This window comes from Panicum virgatum, chromosome 6N (assembly GCF_016808335.1).
Source record: "Panicum virgatum strain AP13 chromosome 6N, P.virgatum_v5, whole genome shotgun sequence".
In the NCBI taxonomy this organism is placed as follows: domain Eukaryota; kingdom Viridiplantae; phylum Streptophyta; class Magnoliopsida; order Poales; family Poaceae; genus Panicum; species Panicum virgatum.
In genome coordinates this window covers 30190615-30205225 of record NC_053150.1, presented here as the reverse complement: position 1 = coordinate 30205225, position 14611 = coordinate 30190615, and positions in this window count along the sequence as shown.

Sequence of the window (14611 nt, the reverse complement as noted above, 5' to 3'; positions counted from 1 at the left end):
GGTATACTAGCCGTGCTCACGGTCATGAGCGGCCCGGATCCTCCTTTTGATTAGTGGGGTTACCTTGGTGGTTTCGGTTTGGTTCTCAGTAGTATCATAATTTAATTTTGATTAATTACTATGCAACTGGGTTATGGTAAATCATCAACTTGTAGTAATTAGCTTTAATAAAATTTTGCCAAGATTAAAAGCTAATGCAGTTAAGTCAGCCAACCTTAGAGCCTCATAGTTTGTGTTATACTTGTTGAGTACAAGTTGTGTACTCACACTTGCCTCCTCTACTCTTTTTCCTCTTGTCCTTTTTGGGATACTCTACTGCTGCTCAGTTCCTACCGACGCGAGGGAGTTCACCCAGAGCTACCAAGAGTACAAGGACTTCTAGTGTTCGTCTCCCAGTCGACGTCCCTGTGGTGCCCAGCTTCCGAGAGTTTTTCGTATATGTATTTACGCTTCCGCTGTATCAGACAATTTTTTCATTCATGTAATAAATAACATTCGTACTCGCTTTATTATAACTTTTTACGTGATATGTGCTGTGATATATTGTTCATTCTGTTGTATATACGTGTGACTTGATCCTGGCACGTATATGATTGCTCGGTTTATGTCCTTTTATAAACCGGGTGTTATAAGAGCCAACACCTCCTCAACGGGTCCTTCTTGGGGAACAGATTCAGCCATGGAGTTTTTGGCTTGGCCGATAGGCAAAGTGAATGGTTTTCCCCCAAGAGACACCAGAAGTTCTCCTAGATTAAGAACATCTAGGAAGAGCTTTTCTATGGGATGCCCTGTCAAGATGTCAAATTCCTGAACTTCAAAGACATGGAATTCTAGAGCAATCTCCGTTTCCCTGTGCCGAACTGGCACTTCGTGCATAATCCCAATCCCTTTTAATGTGGAACGTGGCCCAGTTCTAAGGGATTTTGTAGTTGGAGTAACACGTCTTTCGCCTAAGCGATCAGAAGCGAACAAAGCAGAAATAATGTTTACTCCAACCGTGGGATTGTGAAGAGCCGTGACTGCAGTCCCTTCTATGGAACATGGAATGGTTAAGGAGGGGGCATGAAATTGGATTATTTCGGAAGATGTTTCCCCTTCCTGTACCCATTCATTGCTCATGATAGCGGTCACCCTTTTTACGGCCTCTCTAAGGGAAGCCTTATCGAGACCGCCCGGTGGGTCTAAAGGGACTGGAGGCCTTTTCTGGAGGGGATATAATGTGGTATTGCCAAAGTCATAGAATATATCCTCCTCAATGTTAAACGGGAATTCTCGAGGCAGAATTTCTTCCTCCTCCGGGTCTTCTGGTTCAGGGGAAGGTCTGGCTGATAATTCGTCATGGGTTACTAAAGAGTGAATAGGCTCAGCTATCGAAACTTCCTCCTGGCTTGAAGGTTGTACTACTGGGAGAGGTTCTGTGAAGGAGGTGTTCTCCAGGATACGATCCAAGAGTGTCACCCCTTCGGAAGTGGTTTTATAGGTGAAAGATCCCCTAGTGGTGATATCAAGCTGTTGGGCTGTGTCATTGTTCAGCCCCAACCAGAAGTGCTGAAGTAGCACATGGTCGTGAATGGACAAGTCTGGGCCAGCATGTGTGAGTTGTGAGAATCTAGCCCTGGCTATCCCAAGGGTCTCCTTCTCATCCTGACGAAAGTCGAGGATTTCTTTACGCAGGGAAGCGATGCGAGAAATAGGGAAGAATGCGACACAGAACCTGTTCCGCAATTCCTCCCATTCTCCGTTTACTTATCCTACGTTATGGGTGTACCATTGTTTCACTTTCTCATCAAGGCAGAGAGGAAATAACTTCCACCGAAGTGTTTCTTGTGCCATGCCTGCAATGGACAAGCAAGAGCACATTTGCTCGAACTCTCGTAGGTGATGGTAGGGATTTTCTAGCTTATATCCTGAGAAGGGTTATTCCAGGACTATGGCTATGAAGCCAGGGCGGAGTTCAAATCCTGAAGCTGTGATTTGCTTGGATGACTGTGGTGGCTCTAAGAACTCGCCCGAGGGAGCAGAGAGTTGCTGGATAGAAAGGGTATCCATGGAATAAGGATAAAAAGAGAAGAAAGAATAAAAGAAAGGATACACGAGCAACTAGGTTCGAAGACAACTACGGCAACCATTCCCCGGCAACGGCAACGGCACCAGAAATGCTTGTTGGTATTTCTTAACTCTTACAGAGAAGTCCACAAGCGCACGGAAATACCGTTGTAGCACTTCACCCGGGAGTATTCAGGGTATCGTATTTTCCACGAGGAACGGGTGTGTAACTGTCTTCTATCTAGATTACCCCGAAGAAGATAAGAGATAAAGAGACCTTAGGGTAGTGTGATTCTGATCTATGGATAGGTTCAAGCGAAGATACACTAATGTTTCCACTCGCTCACTTCAGGCACCGGTTTGACCCTTGTCTGCCAAGGAATATCCGGTATCGCTCTATGTCGTACCCAGGCGGGGGGGGGGAGGGAGTGCACTAACCACGCAGACTGTCTTCGTAGCGGACGGACAGGGCAGTCACCACCTGCCGTCTACCCCACAATACCAGCTGAGCACGAGACAAACAAAGGTAATCTAAGGCCCAGACACCACGCCTATGCCTTCAACTACTAGTCTAGAGTTGCGCAGGGTTATTCCGTCTTTATCAGGGGCCCTCTTCTAGAGTATCCACTACGAGAACAGACGATGAACCCGCGAACGAATGAGAATAGAAGAATAACTTTACTAGAACTCACCGAATAGATGAACCTGGATATGTACTCCAAATGTACCGTATCCGTAGAGGTACAAAGCCGAAGAGATGCCGACAAGTCCGGCTCTTCTTCGCACTCCTTCCTCACACACTCCCTAGGCTAATGATACAAAGAGGTGGAGCCTCTCTACTCTTCTCCTTCACATATGAAATGGTGTGCGTTGTGAGAGGTGGAGGGAGCCCCCTTTTATAGTCTTCAGGGTTGGTTCCCGCCAGGAGCATATATGGATGGTGATCAGGAGGAGTAAGGGGCACGCCACGTCGAAGTGCACCTGGATGGGAGGCCGGCCAGGTTCGGCCGACCCAGGGGGTCGGCCAGTGTAACACCCGGTTTATAAAAGGACATAAACCAAGCAATCATATACGTGCCAGGATCAAGTCACACATATATACAACAGAATGAACAGTATATCACAGCACATATCACGTAAAAGATATAATAAAGCGAGTACAAATGTTATTTATTACAATAATGACAAAATGTCTGATACAGCGGAAGCGTAAAATACATATACGAAGTCTCTCGGAAGCTGGGCACCACAGGGACGTCGACTGGGAGACGAACGCCTAGAAGTCCTCGTACTCCTGATAGCTCTGAGTGAACTCCCTCGCGTCGGCAGGAGCTGAGCAGCAGTAGAGTATCCCCAAGAGGAAAAAGAGAAGAGTAGGCAAGAGTGAGTACACAACTTGTACTCAACAAGTATAACACAAACTATGAGGCTCTAAGGTTGGCTGACTTAACCGCATTAGCTTTTAATCTTGGCAAAATTACCATAGACCCAGTTACATAGAAATTAATCAGAATTACTTATGATGCTACTGAGAACCATACCAAAACCAACAAGGTAACCCCCCTAATCAAAGGAAGATAACCCCACTAATGAAAAGGAGGATCTGGGTCGCTCATGACCGTGAGCACAGCTAGTATACCAGTTTTACACTCTGCAGAGGTTGCACATCTTTACCCACAAGTCGTGAGCTACGCTAGTTGTTCACCACACTTCCTTAGGTGAGATGACTAGCAAACTCACTACAAGGCTGTTACAAAGGACCATGTTGTTAAGGGGTAACCGCTAAGGATTGAGGCAATGCAATGATGGTGCCCACCTCGAGAGGGTCAAGATAACACAGACCAAGCCTCGTAGCGCAGGGACCATTGAAGCTCGACCCCCCTCTTGCCCCGTCGGTAAGTTACTCCCGAACCAAAATGACCTAATTAGTAAGCCAAGACCGTCCCATTCCAGTCTTGTGGTAGCGCTGTTGTCCCAGGTTGTCGCTCTATGAACCGGTCCTTATGGAGAGCGGCCAACCTAGCAGTAAGCACCGTGCTGGCCCCACTAAACCATGTTTCTAACAAAACATATTTTAAGGACGCACAAACCACAGAGGGTCGGCTCCATAATTAAGTTACATAAGAATATTAACAAATTAATTAAAAAGAACCAAGTGTGTTATAGCGCGGCACCTAGCACAACTAACCAAAATGCAACCCAAGGGATATATATAAAGGATATAAAGTGGCTAGGAAAGTCCTTATAGGCATACAGTATTAAAATGCAGAATGAAAATGTATTTAAAGTGATAGGTGTTGTTCATGTAATACTTGCCTTCCTCAAACTATTCCTGCTGCTCAAACTGCTCAGAAGATGGTGGCTGCTCTGGGTACTGGTACTGGGGCTCCTCCGGTAGCTCAACGTCTACTCGCAAACACATGGCCAAAAACAAGGCAATAACATAAACATACTTGTAAACAAAGGCTAACACTAAGAAACAGTACAACAATACATAAAAACAGCAAACAAAACTAAGCTAGAACTTTTATACGCATTACAACGATCGTGTGGACATAAAGAACGCCTAAAACGGAGCTAGAACGCGAAAACTAGGCCTAAAACAGGATCTAGGGGCTTAACTGTAAGAAAAACAGGCTTTCCAGGGGTTTTCTGCAAAAACCAGGGACCTAACCGTAATTAAACCTTAGATCTGGGGTCTAACTCGCAAAAACACCAAGGTTGGACGGCGGGTTCTAATTTAAAGAAACCCAGGGTCTAAAACGTAAAAGCAGGGGCAGTTTTGGAATTATTTTTCAACAGACATGGACTGCGGGTTTATATTGGGAAAAGTGGGGGTCTCTTTAGCAAGATTACCAGCGTTGACCAGTATCCGCCTGGATTGACTCGGGCTCGAGTGTTTCTGGCCGTTGGATCAAGATTGGGCGATCCAGATCGAAGGGGACGCGGGGGCGGCGGCGCGAGTCGCCGGAGCAGAGCTCCCGCGGCGAAGCCGCGCCAGAGTAGGCGGTCTGGGGTCTACATTGGGTCTTTTGGCCTACGATTTGGCCGTGCAGCACGAGCGCGGCATGCGTAAACCTCTAGTGTCCCTAGCGAGGCATGGGGAAGCCTGGAGCGGCGGATTCGACAACGATGGCGGCCCTGCGCGGCGGGACAGGCCGGCGAGCGTGGCCGGGGCACCTAGGGTGCGCCACAAGTGAAGGTTTATAGCGAAAAAGGGACGGCGGGGGCTTGGGGTGCTTACCGAGGCTCGAAATCGAGCAAGGCGGCCGTGCAGGGGCGGCGGCGTCGAAGGCGAGCGGCGAGGGCGGTGCGGTACTCGTGGACGGGTCGATGCAGGGGTCCTCCGGGCCTCTGGACTCCACGGGGAACTTCGGGATCGAGCTGCGAATCCGGTGGAGGGGTCAGGGAGATCCAGTGGTCAACGACGGCGAGAGATTGCGACGGCGGCCCGATCTCACCTGAGTTGAAGTCCGGGCATGATTCCGGCGCTGTAGAGGCTTAGGGCCGGAGCTGAGGGCTCTGGAAGCTTTCTGAGGCTACGGCGGGGGTTGGCCGAGGCTGGGAGGCGGCGGGTCAGTGTCTCCACGGTGGCGCGGTGAGCGCTGTGCGGCGGGGCGAGCGGGCGGTGGTGCTGGGGTTCGGTGACGGCTGTAGCGTGGAGGATGAGGGCGCAGGGGGCGGGGTGGAGTTTAAAGAAGGGGACCCAATGATCTCGGCGTGCGTGCTCGGCTGGCGTAGCGCTGAGATCGTGGGCGGGTTGGTGCAGTGCGGGGATAACGGATCTCGGCGATCCCGTCCCTAGTGTGGCGCTTCTAGAAGGAGGAGGGGGTGCTCGGGGCTGGCCAGGGGGTCCATGCACGAGCGCGGGGTGGAGCGGGGCCACGGCGCTGCGGAGCGGAGCAGAGGCGCGGGCGTCACGGCGGGGAAGAAGGAGCTGCCAGGTGGGCCAGGGCTGTCAGTGGTGGGGAGCACATTGCACGTGGGCGAAGCGGCAGCACTGGGCTGAACGCGGAGCGGGACACTGGGCCGCGGTGTCTGGGCTGAGCGCGGAAGGAAAGAGGAGAAGGGTAGACTGGGCTGCGGAGAGAAGAGGCCGTGGGTTGGGCTCAGCTGGACTGGGCCGCGGGAGAGGGAGAGAGGGAAACTGGGCCGGCCGGGCCTTGGGTTGGGTTGGGTTGCCATTTGGATTTTGGGCTGGTATGTTTTTCCTATTTCCAAACCTCTTTTCCTTTTCAAACCAACTCAAATCTATTTGAATTCAAATGAAATTTGAATTTCCTATGCATTCAACAAAATAAAACCATGCACCAGCATGAATGCAACAACAAGTTTAAACCTAGAAAAATTTTAATTACTTGTGAGAGAAAATTAATTTAAATGCAAGTCTAAGCATATAAAACCTTAGAAAAAATTAAATAATGCCAATTAAATTTATTATTAAAGGAAATTTAAATTAGGGTGTTACAGCCAGCCCCACCTGGTCGCCTCTCGTCCTTATCTTCCTCGGGGAGTCTGATTTGTGGGTCCATGTCAAGATCTCGTGGTGCATTTGCCTTGGTTCCCCCGTTTGCTCTGACATGTGGGCCCTCCTTGTAAGTGACACGTTTCAGTGTGGATCTTTTGTGCATTTTTCCTCGTGTTCACTTGTGTTTTCCCTCTTTTATAGATGTAGGTGCCTGCAGATGACAATTCACCAAAACTCACGGAAGTGGGTGTTTGTTGGCGCTCCTTAAGTATCCATTTTATCCCCTATTTAACTTTGATAATGGCATAAATTTAATATCAGAATCACTAACCATCCTAACCTCGGCCCAATTATTGGTCGTTTTCGCGTTTGCACATATATTTTGGAGGGTACTTCGTTTTTGCAGGTTTTTGACCAATTTTGGAGCATGAAATTACGAGGCCCACGATCACGCGATGACACAAAGAATGACGAAGGCCAAAACCCGAACAAAGGATCGAAGGCCATGATGATCAGAGGCCCGTTCATGCACATCCACCCTCTAATGAAGCCCTAAGGACAAAGCCCACAAGATAAGATCAAGATACTTCGGGGCTAAGCAAAGCAAAGAGAAATTTAAGGAAGGATTTTCCATCCTATCCTTTTCCTCGAAGAAATCTCGAAGATAACGACGTCTAATGGGGTGCAATCGTGAAAGGCATAAACTCTAGAAGATTCCAGGAGACTTGGGGAGAAAGAAGGACACGAGACGGCGAAGGAATGAGCCAGGCCGGCCTCCCCTTTTGCCTAGGGTTTCCTGAGGCTATTTAAAGACCCCTCCCCAAGGTTCACAGAGAGATCAATTGGGGAGACGACGCCAAGGAGTAGAGAAGATAGAGGGACACCTCTCGGAGAGCCGATGGTCATGCTAGTTGTCTTGGGGCTTCCCTAGCCGACATGGGAACCTTGCAAGGAAGACAACGTCGGCGTTCTGGAGATAGGATCATCAAGATCAAGGTAGGGCCCCGGTTGTGATCTTGTGATGTACAATCATTCATGGTGAAGTTATTTGTGATTCCGAATGTTTAGCGACCATGTTCTCTTTCGATTTCGTTCTTTTCTTTGGGTTTGTTTCATCCTAGATCTATTATCGAGATAGATCGCTTAGCATGATCTTGTAGTCATGGTGGCTAGAGGTTCATGGCGGAACTACCAAAGGGGGTTCGACTTGCTTCAGGGTACTTTTGTCGAAAGGGGTGGCGTCGTGACAGGGCGTTGCCACTAAGTAGGTGGGGTATCGAGGGATCGGATTGGAGATTTTTATTTTAAAGATGCTTTTCATTAAGATTCACATCTATCTTACTTCACTACATCTAGCTGGAACTACAACAAATGCATGATCTAGGTGATCTAGATTGGTTATCTCTAACTTTCTCTTGCTACCTTCGGTGTTTGTCATTTTTAATAGATTAGATTCGTTTTTCACCATCTCAACACAAAGATATCTCTATGCTAGAAGATTGTTTCTTGTCTCTTTGGTTCCGTGGATTGATAAACCTTGGGGGAATACTCTAAGGGAAAAGCTACATGAACCGTGCGCTTGCGGTATACAAATCGGGGGCGCTAAGGAGTGTCAACAAGCTTTTCTGGCGCCGTGGCCCTGACGGAGACTATTGCGGAAGCCTATGAGCGCTTCAATGACTACATCCACGCCGTACCTCATCACAAGTTCTCAAGGGAGGATGTGGTCTAGAAGTTCTATCAAGGCCTCACTACTGCATCAAGGGGGATCATTGACGCATCGGCCGGAGGTTCTATCATTGAGCTCACGCCTACTCAAGTTTTCAAGCTATTCAAGAAGGTGGCAGACAATGATGCATGGGCATCATCGGGGCACCTACAACCACTCCAAGCCGTGGGCGCCGTGAAGAGTGTATTGCTTGTGGAACGTGAAGAAGTGCTAGAAGGGAAGATCGACTCGCTCATGAGAAGGTTGGAGAAGATGGAAGTGGAAAAGAGAGAAGCCCAAGCTATCGATTTGAAGGCGGCCGAAGAAAGGTCTACATGTGAAGAATGTGGAGAGTACGGCCATGTCCAAAAGAATTGCCCGGAGGAAGCCAAGATGCTCGACTACATGAAGAAGGGAGAATGGATTCCGCCAACCAACTTCCACTACGGGCAAGGTAGACCCCAATTTAATGCAAGCTCTTCCATTCTAAACTCAGTGCCTCTTCGTATACAATTGAAGGAGTTCATGGAGGAGCAAGGCAAGATCAGCAAGGACACCGTCACCAAGTTCAAGGGTATGGACAAGGTCTTGGGGAACATTGATGGCAAGGTGACGGAGGTCGGGAGCTCTAACCTTCAAGTACTCAACATGATGAAGATGCTAGAAATGCAAGTAGCCCAGCTCGCCGGACGCTTATCTAGCAACGAAGGAAAATTGCCGGGGCAACCTCAATGTCCGGAGACGGCAAAGGCAATTCAAACTCGCTCGGGAAAGGAGACCGAAGAACCCGAACATGCGGAGGGAGCAAGGAAACCTAAGCCAAGAGTTGAAGTGGAGACCATCATCAAGGAGAAGGCACCTACTCCTATGCCAAAGATAGTCACCAAAGAGCCGGAGTTTGAGCTAGATGATATAGACACCAAGATTCTACCGCCAAAGCCATGATGCCACAAAGGTAAACATGAAGATGAGCAATTCAACAAAATTGTTGACATGGTACGCAGGTTGAGCATCAATATGCCGCTCTTGGACGCTCTACAAGTTCCGACGTATTCTCGCTACTTCAAAGACATCATGGGAAACAAGCGCGAGATACCGCCAAACACTGTCAAGCTAACCGAGGAATGTAGCGCGGCAATCGCTAATGAAGCTCCTGAAAAGAAGAGGGACCCCGGATGTCCTACCATCCCGTGTTCCATTGGATCTCTTATGTTCGAAAGAGCACTTTGTGATCTCGGTGCAAGTGTGAGCGTCATGCCAAAGAATGTGTTCGAGAAGCTACGCTTACCGGAGCCGGAGCCCACCGCCATGTGCCTAGAGTTAGCGGACAATTCAGTTCGCTATCCTTTGGGAATCGCCGAAGACGTGCCCGTGAAGATTGGAGAACACTTAGTCCCCGTTGACTTTGTGATTCTCGATATGGGAGAAGGGAGCAAGGTGCCTCTCATACTTGGGAGGCCTTTCCTCAAGACCGCAAGGGCAAACATCGATGTTGGCAAGGGGGAGATAAAGTTCGACATCAATGGCACCATAAGCGAATTCAAGTTTCGTCCACGCCTCGAGGTATGCAACATGATCAATGTCAAATATGTTCCGCCTCACCGCTGTGTCACAGAGGAGAAGCCCAAGAAAGAAGAGGAGCCGAACAAGAAGGAAGCGAAGAAGGAGATAGAAGTCGTTGCATCCATCGCGACAAAGAAGATCGCTGCACCCGTCAAGAAGAAAGCTAAAAGCCCGCCTGTGAAGACCAAAAAGACGACTAACCTAGAAGACAAACCCGCACCAAGGATTGTGCAGAAGTGGGTACCCAAGACTGCAGCACCATCACCGAGCATTGGTCCGAAGTGATGAAGAAGAAAGTCTAGCCATAGACTATAAACGAAGCGCTTTGTGGGAGGCAACCCGTTCGTCGAGTCAAGAATAAAGCTACCGGGAGTTCAACCCGTTCGTCGAGTCAAGAATAAGCTGCCGGGAGGACAACCCGAGAAAGGTTTAGGTAAGTAAGTCGAGAATTTTGCTATGCAAGAACATGATATACTTTTGAACAATTGGTCGTTCGGTTGAACAATTCGATTTGGATTTTATTCGCTCGGTCATTCTGATGTTATTTCTTATTTTAAACCAATGACATGAGCCATCCTATGATTTATTTGCCTCTTCTTGAGAAAGCCACATCCAAAATTCCATACCTATTTTTGGCGACCGTCCTCCCCATGACGGCCGGACCAAGTTGAGATAAAACACACGAATAGAGCCGCGCTATGTTTATATCATTTGAATTCTTGATGCATAGGTTCGCGCAAACATAGATAGAATTTTCAGTTTCATCACCATAGGATTAGAATTTTTCTAACTTTATTTATTCCTTTTTTCAAAAATCTCTCTCTCATTTTGGCAAAAATTAGAACCTAAACCCAAGACCCACGGTTGAATTCGAGATTGTTCACTATCAATTCATGAAAGTGAACGGTTCCGGTGCAACCAAAATTAATGTAGTCGGGAAATATTTTTCGACTTACAAATGTAAAGATGTTTCAATTCCCCTTTGATTATTCATTTAAACTCATTGCATGCTTTGAGTCAATTCTGAAATTTCAAAGTTAGAGGAGGACTAAACATCTAAGCATGATTTGGAGAGGGTTTATGTGCTTGATTAACATCCATTGATCAAAGTGAGTTCACGGGAAAGAGTTGTGCTCTCTACCTACCACCACATGCAAATAATTCAAAGGAGGAAGCATCCATGCATGGGAAGGACATGTGATTTTTAGTAAAGATGGCACCATGTGATGAATGATGAAGCATGGGACAAGGTGAATGACACAAAGTGAAGAAATAATGTTGCAAGTGGACATCAAAGGCAAAGAAGGAGTGGTTCACGGGATTTGGATGGTGCAAAGCACCAAAGATGTACTAGACAGAAGCAAATAATTGCACCAGGAAGCCACTAGAGAAAATTGAAGTGGAGGAGAGCCAGGAAACCCCTAGGCCGGCCGACCTGGCCCCTTTTTAAGCCCTCTGGTGATGCACTTTGACAGGTACACTCCCCCGCTTATGTTCTTCAAGTTCTTCGCCCAGAAATATCAATTAGAGCCCTGAAAAATTCGTCCCCCAAAATCTACTCCAAAAATCTCAGAAAATTCACCACAATTCCTAGTTTGTTCCACTCTTTGATATATTGTTCTAACGCCGGCAAGAAACCCCCAGTGTGTTTGTTTTTTAGTGTGTGCAGCAAGGAGTCACCATGAGTGGCCTCATGAAGTTCATCACCGGGAGGAGAAGGACGCGTTCATCAACATCCGACGCATCGCAAAGTTCTTCGCGGAGGCACTCGGTCCCCGAGTCTTCGTGGAGCATGGAGGAAGACAACCCCGCACCGAGGAGCGACATGTTCCTCCTTGGTGGGATGAGAGACCCGAGAAGCTCCTCCATGAGATTCACTGAAGGGATGCCACCTCCTCCACGGCGTTCGACAAGGTCATCCGCACCACCGCCATACAAGCCCAAGAATTCAGAATATGGGTTTATTATCTTGTCGAAGGAAGAAGAAGAAAGGCTCAAGTTCATGAAGGGAAGACTGCGAGAAAATTATGATTTTGATGATGAAGCATTGGAGAAGTTGGGATTCCATCATGACATCTATGAGCTCTTGGAGAACATCGGTTGGAAGTTATTTTCCGATGGTGTCACGGTAGACATGCAAGAAGAAGTGGCTCTGGAGATGTTCATGACACTAGAAAGAACAACGGAAGTGATGGATGATGAAGAAGTTCCATGTCTAAAATTTCGGCTCAAGAATGAAGAGAAAGTCATCACCTATGGAGAAATAGGGAGTTTGCTCGGATTCAAAAGTAATGCATATGAAATGGTGCAAGTTGAAGATGGAGAGCTTGATGAATTTTGGACAAAGATAGCAAAAGATGTCAACCGCCAAAGGAAGAATATAAGTAATGTGACCCTCCAAATATTCCACTCTTGGTTGAGCAAAAGAATTCTCGGGAGGATGAGAGAATCGAAGGTCACCGACCAAGAATTAAATTGGATGTATGCTGCATTGGTGAAGAAGCAAGTGGTTGATCCCACCTACATCATGGTTGAAAGGTGGATTTGTGAAGCATCATCCGGCACGGGAGAAGTTGGTTCGGGGTGTTATCTCACAATGATAGCCCGAGCCATGAATCCGAGGTTACAAGTGATCCAAAAATTCTATGTCCCGGGAAGAGATATTGGGATTGAATATTTGAGGCAAGGTCATTATATCGGAGGGGATGAAAAGAAGGGATTCACTATTTCTGAGATGGATATTTCCCTCCCTGATCAAAGGCTGAAATTATTTGCAAGAGGGAGGACTGATTGGCGAGTTGAAAATATTGGAAAAAAGGTGAAGAAATCAAAAAGAGGAAGGTTAATTGAAGGAACATCGGCATCGGCACAACAAGAAGACTTGGAAGTAAACCTTCCACTGCCAAGTTCCGCTTGTTGGAGGAATGAATTTCAAGGTGCATCAAGTGGACAAGGATACCCGCAAGGATGGACGAGTCAATGGGAAGGAAACCAAGATCAAGCATGGGGGCATGCTGCGGCGGCGCCCCCACCATTTAGCAACTATGGCTACCCACCCTCGTCATACCAAGGAGAGATGCCCGACCCGTCATTTGGAGCACAATATTTTGACCTCTCTCAACCAGAACAAGGAATGAGAATCATGGGTGCCTATGTAAGAAGAAACATGGAAGATATAGACGCCATCCAGAGGCACACAACCCAACTAGAAGATGGAACCGCAGGAATTGCATATCAAATGGGACTTCTGGCTTGGCGCCACCGGAACAATTTAATGGAGGAGCATTTCAGCAGTATTATGACCAAGGATACAACGCAAGAGCCAATCAAGGAGAGTGATCAACAGCAAGACCATGAATAAAATGCTCGCACGTGTGGTTTGGATTTTTCTATTTCTTTTCATTTATTTTCAGCCTTTGTGCAAGCTTGTGTGTGCGTAGCAATTTTCTATTTTCTATTTTTCAGCATGTGTGCAAATTATTTTCTTGTGCTTTCATCACCATGATAAATAAATGCATCACCCACGCTTTAAAGCTATGGTTAGCGATGATGATAGAAAGTTTGTGCCATGTTAAAATATGATGATCGTTGCCGCTTTGTCTACTTTCTTGTGCTTGGTTTATGCATGATTAAACTAATGCTCTCTCTAACATGATCTGAAAATTAATTAAATGCTGGCTAATTCAATTGTGGAGGTTATGATAAATTAAGACCCATATCTTTTATTCTTGCTCTCTTACTTAAGCTTGTCAAGGAAAATTTATTTTGGATTTAATTTTGAGCTAACCTTGTCAATGATACCTTTTGCAATTGCTCTACCCTTCTACAAGCCTAAATGATATATCATAACAAACCATAGAGCAAGAATTATTTTCAGGTGAATTAATTCAGGAATTATCTTCTTTGGTACGAGACTACGAAGCTGACCATTCCATATTTTTGTGTACCTCTCTTTTGCTAGCCATTCTATCCATGCATTGTGAGTTTCTACACCGGGAACATCGCAAACCTCGCTGGATATCCACCCTTAACCAAAAACATCTTTTTGTGAAACACCTCCTTGACTACAACCTATATATTGAGTATATATTATTATTTCGACGGCAAAACAGTGGAATCAAGAGCAAAATTCAGTAAAACATAAGCTTGGGAAGCATCAAAGTGTTCGCAGCAGAAAAATCAGAAGAAGTGGAGGCCTACAGGCAGTAGGCCGGCCGGCCCAACACCCCTAGGCCGGCCGGCCTGCCCTTTTTCTTCCTCTGATAGCTTCAATCTTTTACGAGGAGATGCCCCATTGAATTCCAAAGTTGAGTCCAGAGAATTGATAAAGGTTTTGTGCACTCACTCCATCAAGTTATCATCACTTCATTGCTTGAGGACAAGCAAACGTTCAAGCATGGGTGGGAGGTGGAGTAAGTGCATTGTGTTGCCAATGGTTCTGAGGAAAGAAAAAAAGTGGAAAAAAAAGAAAGAAAGAAAAAAAATGAATGATGATGAAAAGCTCCTCTGTTCCTTTAGCTTCATTAAACTCTAGGTACTTTGAAGATTATTCTATACTCAATTATTCCAACCATGTGCAATCCGATAACAAGGACTTCAGTTGTGCCTTGGGATCAACCGTTGCCATTTGCACATGTCCACCATCCAAAGTGTGTGTTCCATTCTCTCCCTCTCCACAAAGAAATTATTTTCCAATGGTCTTTTTGACGAGTCTCGGTAAACCCATGAGAAGTATTTCTTGTTTTGATAATATCTTGATTATAATATCTTTTGTTAGGACTAACCTTTCCAGAGCTCCAAATAAAGCCTCACACATACATATGAGT